The 20370-nt window shown below is 35.6% G+C and overlaps 1 non-coding gene across 1 annotated transcript; it reads left to right on the top strand.

The window, feature by feature from the left end:
• The first annotated feature begins 18741 nt into the window (after window positions 1-18741).
• On the top strand, window positions 18742-18845 carry LOC118146594 (small nucleolar RNA U13). Its single transcript, XR_004732444.1, has one exon. It is a non-coding gene; the product is annotated as a small nucleolar RNA U13 (small nucleolar RNA).
• The last annotated feature ends 1525 nt before the right edge of the window (window positions 18846-20370 follow it).

Genomic DNA, 20370 nt, shown 5'->3' with positions numbered 1-20370 from the left:
GTCAATGTGTTTATCATTTATTAAGCTCTTATTTTGATAGGTACTGAAGAACATAACGAGTATTGTCTTTGGGCAAAACACAAGGCCCAAAATATAGTGAGAGAAAGATGCGTCCAAAAATACCTCATGGTGGAATATTACTAGTGTACAAATAGAAGCATGAAGGACTATGGGAACAGAAGTAAGAAGAGATTAACAATAACAAAGGAAAAAATACTATTACATGTAATAGTAGAAATAATATTACTAGAGTCAGGATTTACTGAGTGCTTATCATGTGCCATGCATTGTGCTAAGCACTTTAAATGCATTCTCTTAATTTTCATGACCAACGTGTGTGATTTAAGTGCTTTTATTTTATTTTATTTTATTTTTTGAGACAGAGTTTTGCTCTGTCACCCAGGCTGGAGTGCAGTAGCACCATCTCGGCTCACTGCAACCTCTGCCTCTCAGGTTCAAGCGATTCTCCTGCCTCAGCCTCCCAAGTAGCTGGGATTACAAGTGCCTGCCATCATGCCCAGCTAATTTTTGTATTTTTAGTAGAGATGGGGTTTCACCATGTTGGCCAGGCCAGTCTCAAACTCGTGACCTCAGATGATCTGCCTGCCTCAGCCTCCCAAAGTGCGGGGATTACAGGAATGAGCCATCGTGCCCAGCCCTAAGTGCTTTTGTTTTCCTTTGTGTTTCTTCATGTTTCATATCATCAAGGCAAACATAACAAAAATCAAAACACCTTGAGGTGGAGTGAGTTTCTCAACACAAACAGGAAGGAAATGTCCAAGCAAGAATCCACACCCGAGTACCTTAAACTAAACTCTGTTCCCTGAGTTGTTTCCTCAAGAACGCAGCATTTGAGCTGCACTAAAGGGAGGAGAGTGTTTGTAAATGTAGATTTAGCACCACAGGGAAATGCAAAAGCTGATGTAAACAGCTTGAAGACAGAGAATACAGAATGAGTTCCACTGTTGCCCTCCCAGGAATCATAATGACCCCTAAAGCTACAAGAAAGGAACAGTTTTTGTGCTAGCCTAGGAACAGAAAGATAAATCAATGGAATGGAAGGGAGTCCAGAGACTCCTAGATACATGAGATGTCAGCAAAGCTGTCCTCACAGGGTTAAGAATAATTCAGGACAGAAATATAATTAAGTATTCATCAGGCTACACTTTGGCCCACTTCCTTTAAACAGAAAGTCCCTTAGGACCAGACACTGACCATCTGCATTACTGTTGTTCCAGTAGATAGATTTCTGTTGTTAGAATTGTAAGGCTTTTCTTTAGGAATTAATTTGCAATCCTATTGTTCATATAGATAAGATTTCTGACATCAGAATCATAAAGCTTTCATTAAGAATTGCTTAAGACATTTCTCAGATCCTGAAGTCCAGTGGAACAGTTGACACCAACCAGTTTGAAGACGCCCATAGAGAAACTGAATCAGCATTAGAATATTTTCTCATCTCTCCGTCTTATGACACTACCCTGCCTTCTTTGACCAATAAATGATCCCCACATTTGGGCCCACTTTAAACCCCTGAAAAACTCTAGCCCCAAACTACTTAAGGAGATGAAGTTGAGGTTTCCTCCAGTCTCCTCATTCAGTGGCCCTACAATGAAACCTTTTTCTCTGTTGCAACCCAGTGAGTGTCTCAGTGTATTGACTTGCTGTGTGCATTGATCAATGAAGCTATTAAGGTTACATTAATTTGGGAAAAGATGGCATTTAAAATAGGTAGCTAAATAAACTATTTTAAAATAAATGACATTAGACATTTTTGGAAGGTCAAAATAAAGGCCTAATTCAACCTCACAGATTATTTACGTATAAAGAATAAAAGGACTAAATAAAAAATAGCCAATAATAAAAAAACTATTAAAATACTTCAACAGTTTGGTGGTAGGCAAGGTATTCTTAATATAAGCACAGAATTCAAAAGCTGTAAGAAAAAAACATAGGCAGATCTGAATATATATGATTTGAACCACTGAAGGGCAAAAATTATTAAAAGCAAAGTTAAATATTTAAAAGAAAATGTTTGCCATCAAAATGCTAGACATAGGATTAATAACCCTAATATACAATGTGCTTTTACAAATCAGTACAAAACAGACATCAACAAAAATAAAAGATAAAAGATGAACCGGTTATTCAAGCAAAAGAAATACAAATAGCTAATGTACTTTTTTTTTTTCAAAGTCAAATTTAGCAGTGATAGAGAAAATGCAAGTTCAAACAACAGTCTGAGACCGTGGATTTCCTATCATATGGGCAATATTAAAAGCAAAAGCAAATGGTTTGACTGTACCAGGGATGGTGGGAGTGTGAAGAAGACAGTACCAGAAAAGAGATGCACAGTTTGGCATATCATTATCTTCTCAGCACCCACTTTGTTCGGGAAACGACTCTCTTCTGCATTAAGCCCCTTGGTGGTCGTCATCTTACAGGACCTTGTCCATTTCAAAAGTCAAGAACATTCAAAGGGGAAGACTGTTTCCTTTTAAGTTTTTTTTTTAATTAAAATTTTTATTTTGAGATAATGATAGATTCACAAGCAGTTGTGAGAAATACAGAGACAGTCCCTGGATGCTTCACGCAGCTTCTTCCAATTTCTTCCATCTTGCAACATTAGAGTACAATGTCACAATCAGGATAACTGACACTGATATAGTGAAGATACGAGCATTTCCATCACAAGTATTCCTCCTGTTCTTTTACAGCCATACTCACTTCCCTCCCACTCCCCCCACTCACCGCCTCCTTAATCCCTGGTCATCACTAATACGTTCTCCATTTCTATAATTGTGTTGTTTCAAGAAGATTCCGTAAGTGGAACCATAAAGTATGTGCCCTTTTGGGACTAGCTTTCTTTTCGCCTAGCATAAATCTCTGAACATTCGTCCAGGTTCTTGTGTATATCAATGGTGCATTCCTTTAACACTTCACCCTCTGAAGAAATCAATTGTTTCCAGGTTTTGGCCATTATGCATAAAGATTTCATAAACACTCATGTTCAGGATTTTGCGTGATTGTAAGTTTTCATTCCACCGGAAAAAAAATGTCCGAGTGTTATTGCCGAGTCGTTCAGTAGTCACATCTTTAGTTTTTTGTTTTTGTTTTTATAATTGCCAAACCTTGTTCCACAGTGGGTGTACCATTTACATTCCCATCACAAAAGGTCCAGTTTCTCTGCATCCTTGCCAGTAGTTGGTGTTGTTACTGTTCTTCTTCATTTTTTTTTGAGATGGAGTTTCATTCTTGTTGCCCAGGCTGGAGTACAGTGGCATAATCTTGCCTCATTGCAACCGCTGCCTCCCAGGTTCAAGTGATTCTTCTGCCTCAGCCTCCCGAGCAGCTCGTTTTACAGGCATATACCATCATGTCTGGCTAATTTTGTATTTTTAGTAGAGATAGGGTTTTTCCACGTTGGTCAGGCTGGTCTCGAATTTCCGACCTCGGGTAATCCGCTTGCCTCAGCCTCCCAAAGTTCTGGGATTACAGGTGTGAGCCACCACGCCTGGCATCACTGTCCTTTATTTTAGCCATTATAGTATGCAATGATATTTTGCAGTGATTTTAACCTTCATTTCTCTAATGGCTAATTATGTTGGACATCTTTTCATGTGCTATCTGACTTGTGAATTGTATTAACATTGTTTAGCATTCCATTTTTATTTATTGTGATTTTGAGTAAACCTCTTGAATAGCTTTCTTAGTGACTACTCTCCATATTACCTTATGTACTTAACATCACAGTCTGCTTGTTTCATCCTTTCCCCAATGAGATCTAGAAATTTTACCTACCTTTGTGTCTTTTTATTTGCCTCTGTTTAGAATATAATTGTCTTAAATTTTATGCCATGTGTGTATATTTAGAACCACATTAGAAAGCATAATAATTTTTCTTCCACTGTCAAGCATAATTTAGAAAACTCAAGGGGGAAGGAAAGTTTATTTTATTTATCCATATCTTTTGTTTCTCGTGTTCTGTCTTTGTTGATTTTTCAATATTCTTTCTTTTATCACTTCTCTTGCTTAAAGAACTTTGTTTAGTCATTCTTTTGGGTAGGTCGGCTGGTAACAAATTCTCCTAGTTTTCCTTCTTGTGAGAATGTTCTTATTTCCCCTTCATTTCAGTAGGATATTTTCAATGTTTGCAGGAATCTGGCTTAATTGTTGTTGTTTTTTGTTCTGCACTTGAAAAATGTTCTGCCACTTCTGTCTGACCTGCATGTTTTCTGATAATAAATCCATTGTGCTCAAATTATTTTCCCCTCATAGATAAGATATTTGATCTCCTGCTGTTTTAAAGATTTTTTCCCCCCTTGTCTTTAGTTTTAAACCATTTGGTATAATTTATCTTGGTGTGGATTTTTTGTTTATCCTATTTGCTCAGCTGCTTAAGTCTGTAAATTTATGTCTTTCGTCAAATTTAAGAATTTTTCAGCCATTATATTTTCAAGTTCTTTTTCGGCCCTGCCCTCTTTCTCTCTTCTTCTGGGACTATTATCACATGAAAGTTAGATATTTTGTTACAGTCCCACGGGTCTCTTAGGCGATGTTCCCCCTCCTACCGACTTTTTTCCCTATTGTCCAGATTGGGTAATTTCTAGTGTTTTATACATTTCATTCATTCCTTCATCTGTCCCTTCCATTCTGCTCTTCAGACCATCCGTTAAGTTTTTTAATTTTAGTTATTATATTTTTCTGTTTTAAAATTTCGACTTGACAATTCTTTATATATCTTCTCTGTACTTGCTGATACTCTCTGGCTTTTTGTTTTTTCAAGTTTTTTCATAATTGCCCATGGAAGCACTTTTATGATGGCTGTTTTACAGCCTTTGTCAGGTAATTCTAATACCTCTGCCATCTTGGTGTTGGCATCTGTTGATTGCCTGTATCTATTCAAGTGGAATTTTTCTGGCTCTTGGTAATTTTTTATTAGGAACTGGATATTTGGAATAATAGGTTATAAGATGCTAGGTCTTGTCTAAACCATCTGTTTTTAGTTGGCTTTGTCTGACACTGCTCTGGCAAGGGAAGGGGGTGCATGGCATAGCTGCTACCACGTTGGGGCAGAAGTCCAGGTTCCCACTCAGACTCTGTAACCCCCACAGTGTGTGTGTGTGTGTGTGTGTGTGTGTGTGTATGTGTGTGTGTGTGGTGGAGGACTCTGTGATCCTGCTGCATGAGGCAGGGGTTCTACAATGACTCCTCCCTGGGCCTTGGGTCACAGCACCTTTACCGGGAGGGATAAGAGTGCCTCCTTAATCCCTCTGCATTGCCTCCACTGACAGCAAAAGAGGGTGGCCTCAATGATACTTAGGAGTGGTAACAGTCTTGACTCTCCCCTAGGTTTCCAGTAGGAAGTGGGAGGAACACTTCTTTACTGCCAGTTTGGAATAGAAGTTCAGGCTATCCACATGTGCACCATAGTGGGGTGGGGTTTGGGGTGATCATTACTACCCAGCAGAGGTGAGTGTCATGGCTCTCTGCTCAGCCTTTTCTGATAATCATGAAGGTGAGTGCGGCAGGGATGGTGTTGGGGGCACCTCTGCTCAGCCTGGTAGTGTGGAAGTCAAGTTGACCATTTCTGGAAAGGGTTAGGATGAGGCTACAGCTTTTTCTGTGGTGTTTTTGTGGGACTAGAACAATTATTTTTTAATACTTTTCTGTTTGGCTAGGCTTTGTCTTTGCTGGTCTTTCGAATAAAAAATACAAACTTTTGTGGGGGCTTTTCTTGTCTGTGTTTATGGGCATTTCTGGGTGGCTGGCTTCTTTGGCTCCAATTCTGCAGTATTGAAAGCAAAAAGAAAACCCAGGGAATTCACTGCTGTGTTATTCTTTGGGTCCTGAGACCTTTAGCCCATCTGCCTTCTTTTCTCCAATTTTCAGAATCTCCTTATGTTTGTTTTATATATAATGTATAGCAGTTTTAGTTGTGCTTGGTGAGGAAATTAAGGAAGCTTATGAGAGTATCCTCCTACTTTGTGCACAGTGACTTCATAATGCGTTTTCAGCATCTGCTAAACAAGTTCTCTCCCATTCATCTTCTTTATACATTTCTTGAACACTATCAGACTATTTTATACTTTCTGAAAGATCATTTTATCTTGTTTCAAACGAATAACCACAAAATTGAAATTTTAATTGGAATTGAGTTAAATATATGTATAAATTTTATATTAATTAGAGGAGAAATATTTTTATGATAGTCTTATATCAAAAAACATGCAATGTTTCATTTCTTATTATTTTATGTTCTTTAAAGTCTAATAGTTTTCTTATGACAGGTTAAATGATTTTTATGTTTCAATGTATTACTAAGAAATCTAGGGCTGGGCGCGGTGGCTCACGCCTGTAATCCCAGCACTTTGGGAGGCCAAGGCAGGTGGATCACAAGGTCGAGAGATCGAGACCATCCTGGTCAACATGGTGAAACCCCGTCTCTACTAAAAATACAAAAAATTAGCTGGGCATGGTGGCATGTGGCTGTAATCCCAGCTACTCGGTAAGCTGAGGAAGGAGAATTGCCTGAACCCAGGAGGTGGAGGTTGTGGTGAGCCGAGATCGTGCCATTGCAGTCTAGCCTGGGTAACAAGAGTGAAACTCCGTCTCCAAAAAAAAAAAAAGAAAAGAAATCTATATCATTTAGTTTTTAGCATGAATTGATTATTTTTCTTCATCTATATCTATCAAAGATGTTATTCATTTTGTATATCTACCTTGTACCCAGTTGCTTTGACAAATACCATTACTAATTTTACGAGTTTTTTATGGAATCTTTTGTAGCTTTTAGGCAATCATATTATCAATAAAAGTATTTGTAATCACTTGCTTTTCATCTCCACAGGAATGTTAATTACTTCATTCATTTAATGGTAAAACAACAAAAACTGGAAAAAAAATACCTTTCTATGTGGAAATGCTCAATAAATGTCAACTTGTCCACAACATTCAATAATAACTGCCTGTGGAAATAAGTTAACTTGGACAGATTTCAACAATGAGAAAGCAAAATGCTATAATATGATTCTACTTTTTTTCTAAAATAACAAAAGTATCAGTATGCAGCTATATATACAATATGATTATATAGGTAGAGGCAAATCTGTGAAAAGATGTCAATCGAGTTATATTGACAGGGGTATATGAGCAAAACAAACAGAAAAGACTGCATTACATTATGATGTTAGTCACCATGGAAACAGCACAAATGATAAAATTCCAATCATGTTAAACTGCACAGAGATCTGTAAAAAGACACATGGAGTGCTGGCCAAAGCCATGTTATGGTGCCCATGGTCTCAGGTGGAATTTCAGGGTAATTTAGTTTTTGTTTTATTTTTTATGAATTATTCAAAATGTTTACTATATGGAAATACATGATCATAAAAACACAAGATACAGCTCTCTTTTTTTGTAATTTTTTTAAAAAGCACAATGCCATTAAGGCAATTGCAGCTTAAGAATTAACTCGGGACTTTTGCCAATTTGTGGCATATTAGTTAAAATTTTTTCATGAAAAATTCTAGAAAATGGAAGAGAAATAATAAGAACCAAATAATCAATTTGAATAGCCTGAATTGAAGAGAAAACTCTGCAATAGCTTTTTGGAAGTATAAAGGTCTCAGCAGTCCCAGTAGTCGGGAAACTGGGAATTAGTGCTCAATTTCTTGGTACTTTAGAGTGAATATACTCAGATTGTTTTCCTCCTGGGGGTCACTGGGAGCAAGAACTGAAGTCTTAAGTGATAGAATACAACTGCCCAAGCTTATGTTACAAGCAAGGCACTTGTTCAGTGTAGGCTGGAGTTGACTGGTTTAGTCTTGCCAAAATTATATGCAAGGGGAAAAGCGAATACTTTCCTAAAGAAGGATTGGGGTGCATGCCAAAAGAAGGGAATAACCAGTATGGGAAGAATAAAAAACTATCAGATGTCCATGAATGGGCTTGTAAAAGCTGAGGGTCTGCCAGAGCCTGTATCCTCTGGTGGGATGGTCACTGCCCCGTCTTGAGTCCATCTGCCTTCCCACAGGCCCTGGGGATTCAGCTTGCAGTTCTCTCCACAACGTACATTCACAGGACTCCTCTTCCTTCAGGTCTCACAGTCTCTGCCACCATTTTCCCTTCATGTCTGCCTTGCCTGTTGGAATTAAGACTTACTTCTTCAAATGGACAAGAGGTTATAGCAATAAATCAAAACGGAATAAAAAGATGAAGATGCACTATAAACTGTCTCAGTTGAGGGGATAAATAATCTGAGGAAAGTCAGGTTAAAAGAAATAACTACCATGAAGAATTAAACATTTATTGGACCACCAGGTTACCCCAGAAAAGAAAGCAGAATATGATTGGTGGAAGAAGATATCCCTAACTGGTCCATGCTGGGAGCAGACAGTTAGGTAGCTACTGCGATGAGTATCACCCATTCACAACAAGTTGAGGAGATTTTAAATGAGGAACATTTCCTTCTTCACATGAAAAAACCCACCATTAGGGACCTTGTTCAGAAACTTTGGTGGGCATTCAGCTTCAAGGAACCTTTCTATGTGTGTATCCTGTTTAGCAACACTAGTGGCTGAGAGTAATAATCATTTATTCTTTCTCTCTGGTTGGGGGCTGCTGGGGTGAATCTCCTTCTTGGTTCAGGTCTGCAGGTTGCCTGGGACATTTATATTCTGGGCTCAGGCAGAAAAGGCATCAGCTAATGGAGAAAATTTTTCTCATGGAAATGTCACAAGTGGGAGAGGAAAAGGCCACTAGTGCCAGCACATCCCAAGCTTCTGTTTGTATTGCATCTGCCAACATTTTATTGGCCAAAGCAAATCATGTGCTGTGTCTGCTATCTAGGAGCTGGAACTTCCTACTCCATGGAGGTTGTTGTTGGGGAGAGGCAGTGAGTGATTTTGAACATGGAAACCATCTCCATCCCCACAAGATCCTACTTGAGTGGGTCAAGTGATAATCAGAGAGCCCAGAGCTGGGTAGATGTGTCCTGGAGTGGACTAACAAAGAACTGACCAAAAAAAAAAAAATGTTGAAGGAGAAGAGGAACGGAAAAGAGAGAAGGAAAGAATCTGAAACTCTGTTACCTATTAACTATCATTGTTTCGATATGACAATATAATATGCAATTAGGATTTTCTATATCATTTTCAGTATCTGTCATGGATATCTAATGTTTTTTAAAATCAGAAATCATACAAATAAGAAAGAGAGAGAGAAAAAGAGAAAGAGAAGAAAGGAAGGAAGGAAAGAAGGAAGAAAGGAAAGAAAGAAGGCAGGGAGGAAGGGAGGGAGTTTTCCAAGGAGTTTTTTTCTTTTTTTTCAGATGATATTTTAATTTTTTAATTTATTTATTATACTTTAAGTTCTTGGGTACATGTGCAGAACGTTCACGTTTGTTACATAGTTTACACATGCCATGGTGTTTTTCTTCTCAGCCAATGGAAGCAAGAACAACCTAGCATTGATGGCAGGGATGGGAGAACATTTGGTGTTATAAATCTTTACAGCTTTTAAAAGGAAAGTGAATTCTACAGAATGCCCATTTTTCTATGCTAGTTAAATTCTGTACCCAGGGCAGAAGTTAAAGATCACAGTTTTATAAGGCATTTTTTTAAGAGATAGAAAATCTTCTAAGGAATTGATGTCCACTCTCAATTTTATTAAGAGGACAATGATTTATTGGGTAAAGTATGCTGATTTTCTTCTATTCTTCTCTCATTTCCTCATCTGAAAAACTAAGATGCTGAATGCAATGATTGCTAAAATCCCTTGAAGATCTAACTTTCAGTAATTCTAATATTTTTCCTTCAGCTCAGTTATCTCCAGGTCTACTATTTGAAAACATGCTCCAAAGCGAGAGGCCTAATTATTTACCCTGCTTCAGGCTGGCATTTTCATAGTAGCTACCAGAAAAGCAAATGTGAGCAGTTCTTTTATTATTGTTTTTCTGATACACAAATATTAATAGGTGTTATATAAATTTAAAAATATAAATAAAATTAAAATCACCAAATCCCAACAATATTAACCTTTCACAGTGTGCTTTTAGTATTTTTTTGGTGCATGAATATCATAACTTATTTTGAACAATCATTGATCTCATTTTTTAAACTGTATGTATTGTGACATTTCCTCATGAGATGCAATTAAATTATCTTCTAAGCAATTACCTTGAAGGGTTAGGTAAGATTTAATAACTTTAAATTTTTTAATTTATAAACTGAATTATTGGAAGCCTATATTTTAACCTTTATTTTCTTTCAGTATACAGTAGGGATGAAATCCATTGGCTTTGAGTTTTGATGGCCTGATTTTGAAAGACTGGGTCTATTATTTATAGACTGTGTGACCCTGAACAAGGGGCTTCTCTAAGCTCTATTTTCCTGATTTGCAAAAAGGAAATACAGCACAGCACCAATATAAATTATCTATATACAGTTTACATGCATATGTAACTATATTCTGTCAATATAAGTTTCTTGTGATGATTCAGTAAAAAACTGGTTGTGTGGCAGGGCAGTATTGAAGTTGTCCCTCGTATGCCTTCCCTCCACCCTTTCTGTTCTCACTGAGTTTCTTCATTTTCATTCTATAATTGTCCCTCCTACTTCAGAGTGACTGACACCTTACTCTCTGGAACCAGAAAACAAAGACTGAAAATACTTGACAATTAAATTCCAGTATTACTGACCTAAGCAGACAGAAGATAAATCTGTATATATATATGTATATTTATGAAGTTATTGTCACTGTTCCCAAACTGAGAAATCATGAGCTGAAAAGGAAAAGGAAGTGGGGGGGGCATCATAGGTCTCCTTGCCCCTCTGGCACCAGACATTTCTGTGAAGTTGAGTCAGGGGCCATGGGCCCTTTGAATTTCTGTATGTGAGAATAAGCAATAGGTGATGTGAAGCAAAGCATCCACAGGCCATTCTTCTGGAAGTGACTCTTTGTGTCTTAAACTGCTTAGCCTCCATCTGATCATCTGGTTTGATTAACAACTGTAGGGCGGTCTGGGAATACACATGATCCCTCAACCTTAATCCCTTGGGGTCTGCATTTAAGAGAAGGCTCTCATATCTGAAGGAGTTGGAGTTGGAAACAGAAAGGACATACACTCACAAGTGCCTAGCACAGTGCCTTATGGTGTAGGAACTCACTGGACTTGTGCTATTATTGGCATTTCCAATTGTTTCCTCAATAAATAATGAACATCCTTGTATGTGCTTTTCTTTTGCTAGAGATTTCACTTTTATGTGTTAATTTAATTTTAAATTGACAAAAATTACATGTATTTATGGTATACATGATGTGCTGATATGTGCACATATTTTGAAATGGATAATTAAGCTAATGAATATATCTGTTACCTCACATACTTCTTATTACTTTTATTGTGGTGAGAACGTTGAAAGTCTATTCTCTTAGCAATTTTCAAGTCTTATTATTTCCTGAAGACAGTCTCTTAGAAATGCAATTGTCTTTTTAAGTATGACCATTTTTTAAGGCTTTTAATAAATAAGGAACATCTTGCCCTCAGAATGATGTAACCAATTAACACTCTAATGAGAGGGTTTGCTTTGCTATATTTTCACCAAAATTAGTTAGTATGAAATACATAGCTAAGTTTTGTTTTTATGATTCTAAAAGTAATATTATGAGCACGTTTATTGTGAAAGCACCCAAATTTTGTTTTTAAAACACAAGTACATTTTTCAATAAAATGAGCACTGAACCATTATTTTTAATGCAAGCTAGTGGACTGATAGCATTTTATTTAGCCAGTTCTTTATTAATAGGCATTTAGATTAGACATATTATTTTGCTACTTGCTAAATTTTATGATTTGTCTTGAATGTATATTTTTGTGAATTTGTCCAATTATGCCCTTATTGTAAATTTTAGAAGTTAATTTAATTAAATTATATCTTTTTAGGTCACATTGTTTGTTCTATATTATCATAGAAATTTTCTCTTAATAATTCAAATTTATAATTATTGGCATTATGGTTCTTTCTTTTGTAATAGTTACCCTTTTTGGCCTTATTACTAAACATCTTTAATCATTATAATATATATCTGTCTGATATTTTTCAGTTACTTCCAGTCAGGCAGTCATATTTGTAAGCCATGATAACTTTGGCCCTTCTGTTTAGTTATTATACTTTTCTTCTCTGTAATATTAACTGGAAGGTCTAGAATAAACAAAATAAATAGCAGTATATTAATATATTATTTATAATATGTAATAATTATTAATAATATTATCAAGATAATAGTATATATAGCAAACAAAAAGACCTTCATTAGTAAAAAAGAATATAGAGATTCCCCAAAAGGTAAATACAAATGGCTTTTAAACATAAGCAAAAATATTCAAACAGTAATAAGTTAAGAAATATAATTTAGAAAAAGAACATTATACCTTTTGTTCCTAAAAATTAATAAAGGTTGAAAAAAACAGTAAATCATATTATTAATGGCATGCAAAATTGGCCACCACTGAAGCAAGTGTAAGGTAGTATAACCTTTCAAAAGAGTAATTTGCTAATGAGTAATTAACAAATTACTAGAAGTTCTAGAACATACAAAGTAATTACAGTGAGCTAAGCTTCCTTTTTTCTTCCTGACTATAATAGAAATGCTTCAAGACATGACCAGTATTTTCTATTGACTTCTGATAGGTATTCTTTATCACACCAAGTAAGTAGCTTTCAGTTTTGAGATTTCCTATAATTTTTTCCCCTCGGTTAGGACCAAATGTTAAAATTTACGAAATCCCTTATCAGCATCTATTGAGATGTTCATGCGTTTTTTTCCTCCTTTTACCTATAATGTGATGAATTAAAAATATTTTTAAAGTTAAATTCTCCTTGCACTTCTAGAATAAACTCTATACAACATCTTGACTCTGTTTCATAACATGCTCCAAGATTTAGGTCTGTGAAATTTGGTTTCTGATGTTGCAGCAATTTCACCATCCTTCTCTTCCTCATCATCACGCATAAGCAAGCTTTATCAGACATAAGTTGAATGCATGCAATATTTTGGAATTTATTTACATCATTTTCTAATCCTCACAATTATTCTTAAGAAAATTATTACTATCCTACTCTAGAAAAAATTTAATATGGTTAAATGGTCAAGTCAGAAAATATTTTTGTGTAATAGAGTAAGAATTTGTATATAGTTCTATTTAACTTCTAAGCCTACAATTCTAATCAGTTCATGTATTCTTTATTTTTAGTGAAAAGATTAATCTTTAGATTCTTTCATAGTGCACTATTTGTCAAATTTTCTGTAGATTCTTTCATAGTGCACTATTTGTCAATTTGATTATCAGGGTTATACTAATCTACTAAAACAAATTGAAATGTTTTCTATCTTTTCCAATATTATTAAATATTTGAAATAGCGTAGAATTAGAAATTTTCTCCACATCATATAATATCCTTATCATAGGTAAATGATAATATACCTGTTTTATTATTCAAAAATACATATTTTTGTTTAAATTTGTTTTCTTTATTAAATTTGATTTTACACATTTTATTGGTATTTTGGGAGAAAAACCCCTCACTTTACATATCTATTAGAATATTTTCCTCAATTGGTTTCAGCCTGAGAATTTCTTTAACTTCTTGGATTAAATATTCATTTCATTTATTCTCTAAAATGATGATCAAGACTGTAAACAAAGTTCCCCTCTGGCTCACTCCCACATCCAATGTCCTGCTAAAATGACCCTACCCAAGGGATAACTGGTACAGTCAATGGACACATAAAGCTTGATGCCTACACACTGGAAATATCCTTGTCTGAAGATCACAAGGAGCAGCCTCAGCCTGACTGTGATGCCCATATAGCATAGGGAAAAATTCTTTCTTGTTGTAAGCATCGAAATGTTGGTTTTAAAATTTTTTTAAATTTTTGTGGGTGCATAGACGATGCATATATATTTATGGGGTATATGAAACATTTTAACACCGGCATACAATGTGTAATAATAACATCAGGGTAAATGGAGTATCTATCACCTCAAACTGAATCCTTTGTGTTACAAACAATCCAATTATACTTAGTTATTTTAAAATTTACAATTAAATTATTACTGACTGTAGTCATCCTGTTGTACTATTAAATACTAGATTTTTTCCAATTTTATTTATATTTCAATAGTTCTTTTGATAGGTGCCTTTTAGTTACACGAATAAGTTCTTCAGTGGTGATTTCTGAGATTTTACTGCACCCATCACCCGAGCAGTGTACATTGTACCTAGTATGTAGTCTGTTAACCCTTACCCCCTTCCAATCTTCCCCCTGATTCCCTAAAGTTCATTATATCATTATTATGCCTTTGCATCCTCATAGCTTAGTTCCTACTTATTTTTTTTTGAGAGAAGGAAAGAAAAAAAGGAGTGAAGGAGAGGAAGAAAGAGGAAGAAAAAGAGGGAGAGAGAACAGAAATGTTGCTTTATTCTAAAAAAAAGGGGTATTAATAATGGTCAATCAATGTTTCATTTAAACCTATGAGTAGGTGTCATGTAGTATTGATAAGAATGTTTATTTTGTGTATTTAAAGTGGAGAGCTCTATAAATATTTATTAAGTTTACTTGTTCCGAATCTGAGTTCGAGTCCTTGATATCCTTATTAATTTTCTGTCTCGTTGAGTCTAAGTCTCTATGTATCTGGGTGTTAGGATCGTTAGCTCTTGTTGTTGCATTGATCCTTTTACCACTATATCTCTGTTGCTTTAAATTCATTCATTGGAGAGAATGAATCCAAGCTGGAAAATACCCTTCAGGATATTATTCAGGAAAATTTTCCTAAACTAGCAAAGCAGGACAATATTCAACCCCAGGTAATACAGAGAACACCACAAAGATATTCCTCAAGAAGAGCAACCCCAAGGCACATAATTGCTAGATTCACCAGGGTTGAAACGAAGGAGAAAATACTAACGGCAGCCAGAGAGAAAGGTCGGGTTAATTACAAAGGGAAGCCTATCAGACTTACAGCAGATCTCTCAGCAGAAACTCTAAAAGCCAGAAGAGAGTGGGGGCCAATATTCAACATCCTTAAAGAACAGAACTTTCAGCCCAGATTTTCATATCCAGCCAAACTAAGTTTCACAACTGAAGGAAAAATAAAATCTTTTATAAACAAGCAAGTGCTCAGAGATTTTATTACCACCAGGCCTGCTTTACAAGAGCTTCTAAAGAAGCATTACACGTAGAAAGAAACAACCAGTATTAGCCTTTCTAAAAATATACCAAAAAGTAAAGAGCATCAACATAAAGAAGAATTTACATCAACGAATGGATAAAATAGCCAGTTAACATCAAATGGCAGTAATCCTAAATTTAAATCGACTAGATCCCCCAATCAAAAGATACAGCCAAAACCCAATGGTATGCTACATCCAGACCCATTTCACATGCAGGGATACACAAAGACTCAAAACAAAGGGATGGAGAAAGATTTACCAACCAAATGGAGAGCAAAAATAAATAAATAAATAAAAAGCAGGAGTTGCAATTTCTCACATCTGATAAAGTTCCTACTTATAAGTGAAAACATGTGATATTTGGTTTTCCATTCCTGAATGATTATACTTCGCTTAGAATAATGGCCTCCAGCTCCATCCAAGTTGCTGCAAAAGACATTATAAATTTTTATGGCTGAGTAGTATTCTGTGGTATTTGTGTGTGTGTGTGTGTGTGTGTGTGCATTTTCTTTATCCACTCACTGGTTGAAGCGCACTTAGGTTGGTTCCATATCTTTGTAATTGTGAATTGTGCTCCTATAAACGTGTGTGCATGAATCTTTTTCATATATTGACTTACTTTCCTTTGTTTAGATACCTAGTAGCAGAGTGAGATTGCTGGGTCAAATGGTAGTTCTACATTTAGCTCTTTAAGATGTCTCCATACCAAATCCAACAGCATATCAAAAAGATAATACATCATGATCAAGTTGGTTTCATGCCAGGGATTCAGGAATAGCTTTACATATGCAAGTCAACAAATGTTACACATCACATAAACAGAATTAAAAACAAAAACCACATGATCATCTCAATAGACACAGAAAAAGCATTTGATAAAATTCAGCATTTCTTTATAATAAAAACCCTCAACAAAATAGGAATAGATGAGACCTCAAAGTAATAAAAGCCATCTATGAGAAACACACAGCCAGCATCATACTGAATGGGGAATGTTGAAAGCGTTCCACCTGAGAACTGGAACAAGACAAAGATGCCCACTTTTGTCACTTCTATTCGACATAGTACTAGAAGTCCTGGCCAAAGCAATTAGGCAAGAGAAAGAAATAAAGGGCATACAAATCGGATGAAAGTAAGTCAAACTGTCACTGTTCACTGATAGGATTTTATACCTGAAAACTCTAAATACCCATCCAAGAAGCTCCTAGATCTGATAAACAAATTCAATAAAGTCTCAGGATACCAAAGCAATGTATATCAGCAGCACTGCTATACACCAACAATGACTAGGCTGAGAATCAAATCAAGAACTCAGTGCCTTTTACAACAGCTGCAAAAAACAATAAAATTCTTAAGAATACACTTGACCAAGGAAGTGAAAGATCTCTATAAGGAAAACTAAAAAACACTGCTGAAACAAATCATAGGTTACACAAACAAATGGAAACACATCCCATGCTCATGGATGGTAGAATCAATTTTGTGAAAATGACCATACTGCCTAAAGCACTCTATAGATTCAGTGTAATTCCCACCAAAATACTATCATCTTTCTTCACAAAGCTAGAAAAGACAATCCTAAAATTCAAATAAAACCAACAAAGATTCTGCATAGCCAAAGCAATACTAATCAAAGAGAATAAATCTGGAGGCATCGCATTACCCAAATTATATGATAAGGCTATAGTTACCAAAACAGCATGATACTGGTATAAAAATAGGCACATAGACCAATGGAACAGAATAGCAAGCCCCGAATAAAGCCAAATATTTACAACCAACTGATCTTCAGCAAAGCAAACAAAAATATAAACTGGGGAAAGGACCTATTCAATAAACGGTGCTGGAAAAACTGGTAAGTCACATGTAGAGGAATAAAACTGGATTTTTATTCACCAGTTTTTTTACTCACCTTATACAAACTTAATTAAGATGGATCAAAGAATTAAATCTAAGACCATAAAAACCACAAACATTCTAGAAAAGAATATCAGAAAAACTCTTGTAGACATTGGCTTATGCAAAGAATTCTTAACTAAGAACCTGAAAGCAAATGCAACAAAAGCAAAAGTAAAACGATGGGACTTAATTAAACTAAAAAGTTTTTAGGATTTTTTTTATTGCAATACAAGTAGCCTAAACTGACTAATTCAGCAAACTTCAATAATTTTCCTTGAAGTCAGAGTGAGAGAGAGAAAGGTATAAATTTAAAGAAAAGGATAAAATAGATGTGAGCTAGATATATGAATCCAAAACACAGGCAAAAGGAGTTCAGAAGTATATGTTAATTGGACTGGAAATACACGAAGTAAATTTCAGATTAATCACGGGATAATTTCATTCTTTATAATATACATTTTTCCTTTGAGGAATGTATCACCATTTTTGTGTCCTTTCACTTTACTTCAATGCAGTTTTGCAAATTTCTTCCTACAGTTCCTGAATTCTTGTGCATTATTTAAATGAAAAGAGATGTTAATTTTAAACATTTATATTTTTAAATTTTACCAAAATCAATTTTCAAATTGGTAATTCAGAGTTTTTGTTTCTGGACTGTCCTCCAACCTTCTATTTGCAGATTCTCAAGCTTTTTTGGTACAATCTTATAATCAATTGACAAATGTGTTAAAATTAGAGATTCGTGGGTCCCACCCTCTTTAGTTGACTTGGATGTAACCTAGAAATCTATAGTTTTAATAACATTTCAGAAAAATTCTAATTTAAGGTAATTTTCTACATTTTGAATCATTTTTCTTTTAAGTGGTTGCCAAAGGTTTCAGCTAGTTTTTTTTTCTTTCTTTCAAATGGAGAAAACATCCCAAAATTGGGATCAGAATTTCCCTCTATTTCTCAGTCAAATCTTCACCCTTCAAAAAGGCAACAAACTGAAAACTAAGCTTTGTAAGGGCAGAACCTTTTTTTTTTTGAAGACAATATCTTACTCTGTTGCCAGGCTGGAGTGTGCAGTGGTGTAATCTCAGCTCACTGCAACTCTGCCTCCCAGGTTCAAGTGATTCTCTTGCCTCAGCCACCTGAGTAGCTGGGGTTACAGGCATGATCCACCACACCTGGTTGATTTAATTTTCATGTTTTTAGTCCAGATGACGTTTGGCCATGTTGCCCAGCCTGGTCTTGAACTTTTGAGCTCAATCGATCCACCTGCCTTAGCCTCCCAAAATGCTGGATTACAGGTATGAGCCACTATGCCTAGCCCAGGAACTTGTATTTCTTGTTACCTCTGGTCCTCAGTGTTTAAAATGATTCTTGTTGAATTAATCAATTCTTGTTGAATGAATACATATATGCCTTTATATAGGAAAATTATAATTTCCAAAATAATTTTGAAATGTGGCTTGAGATAATCCATCACCTTTCTCTCTTAATGGCTTCTGCTCTTGGATTTTCAGAAAACCAAAGCCTCCTGCTGTGGACTGAATGTGTCCCCCAAAATTCATATAGTGAGATTTAATCACCACTGTGATAGCATTAAGACGTGAAGAGTTAGATCCTTTTGTAGTTTATGAGTATGATGATTGGGTGTTCACATGCTTGTGTGAGATGTGCCACCCTTGAACCTTGTTACAATGTCAGCACATTACCCATCTGACCTGAAGAATTTTTTTTAAAGAAAAAAAAAAAAAGACGCGAAGAGTTCCTGAGATGATTAAATCACTAGGGCAGAGCTCTCTCATGGATGGGATTAGGGATTTTTTGAAGGAGTCTGAGAGAGCTGATTCCCCTCTTTCTGTCCCTTCTGCCACGTGAGACACAGTACTTATCCTCTCAGGAGGATGCAGCAGCTAGAAGCCACCCTGCAAGCAGAGAGCAGCCGTCACCAGACACTGAGCCTGCCACACCTTGACCTGGGCTTCCCAGCCTCCGGGTACTCTGAGTAACAAATGTCTGTTTTTTAGTAAATTACCCAGTCTCAGTATTTTGTTATACCAACACAAACAGACTGTGACACCCCCTCATTTCTGAATGAAAAGGTGTTAAATGCAAATGACCATTTCAGAGTCTTGATCTCCATAAAAATATGCACTTTTTTTGTTGTTTATTTTTTTACTCCCTGCTTCTCAGTAAGAAAAAGGGAAAACTCATATAATTAATTAGGATTGAAAAAATTGTTCTTTTACTTTCTGTGGACATGTTGTAATAAGTGTTAAAAAGTCAGTTATTTAAAAATAAAAACCAAGTCACAGTTTAATTTCTGAGGACAACATTTCTGAAAGTATTTGAAAATGTATTGCACATCATTATCTCTTGGCTGATTAGAAAAAGAAAATACTTGATTTTTAAAAATAAAAATCCATTTTATCTTAATTAGCCAACATTTCAAAAAAAGAAATTAAAAATCCACCTCATCTGGGCATGGTGATTCATAACTGTAATGCCAGTATTTTGGGAGGCTGAGGCGGGAGTATTGTTTGAGCACAGGAGTTTGAAAGCAGCCTGGGGAAAATGGTGAAACCCCATTTCTGCCAAAAATACAAAATTTGCTGGTGTAGTGGTGGGCACCTGTAGTCTCAGCTATTTGGGAGGCTGAGGTGAGAGTATCACCTGAGCCAGGAAAATCAAGGTTGTAGTGAGCCAGGATGGCACCACTGCACTCTAGCCTGGGTGACATATTGAGACCCTATTTCAAAACACACACACACACACACACACACACACACACACACAAAACCCCTCATCTATACATTCAAAATTACTCTCCATTACATGCGCACACCTCTCTGCTCCCCACTGTAATTACTATCATATTCACAATTTTACTTAGGTTCAATTTTCTAAGTGAACTTCTGGGTTCTTTTTCTCAGGAAAGAAAATTATTATTTATTTTATTCAACTATCATTACTTATTTATAGTAGCACAAACATGCTACAGAATGATATATAGTGGATTTCTAAAATCTATAGTACAGGTTATATACTGTGAATAACAAAGTACTTAGATAATCAAGTTTACCCCAAATAAATTACTGTTATTTTTCTATAATTTTTACATAGTTGAGATCACACTGTATATACAACTTTACACTTGTTTGCTTAATTTAAAAATAAGTCACATTAATAAAAAATTTATAAACATAATTTAAGGCATAAGTATTACACTGATTGAAGGTGAGTGTTT

Source organism: Callithrix jacchus, chromosome 12 (assembly GCF_049354715.1).
Source record: "Callithrix jacchus isolate 240 chromosome 12, calJac240_pri, whole genome shotgun sequence".
Taxonomy (NCBI): Eukaryota; Metazoa; Chordata; class Mammalia; order Primates; family Cebidae; genus Callithrix; species Callithrix jacchus.
The sequence above is the reverse complement of the archived record's forward strand: the minus strand, read 5'-3'. Positions and strand labels throughout refer to the sequence as shown.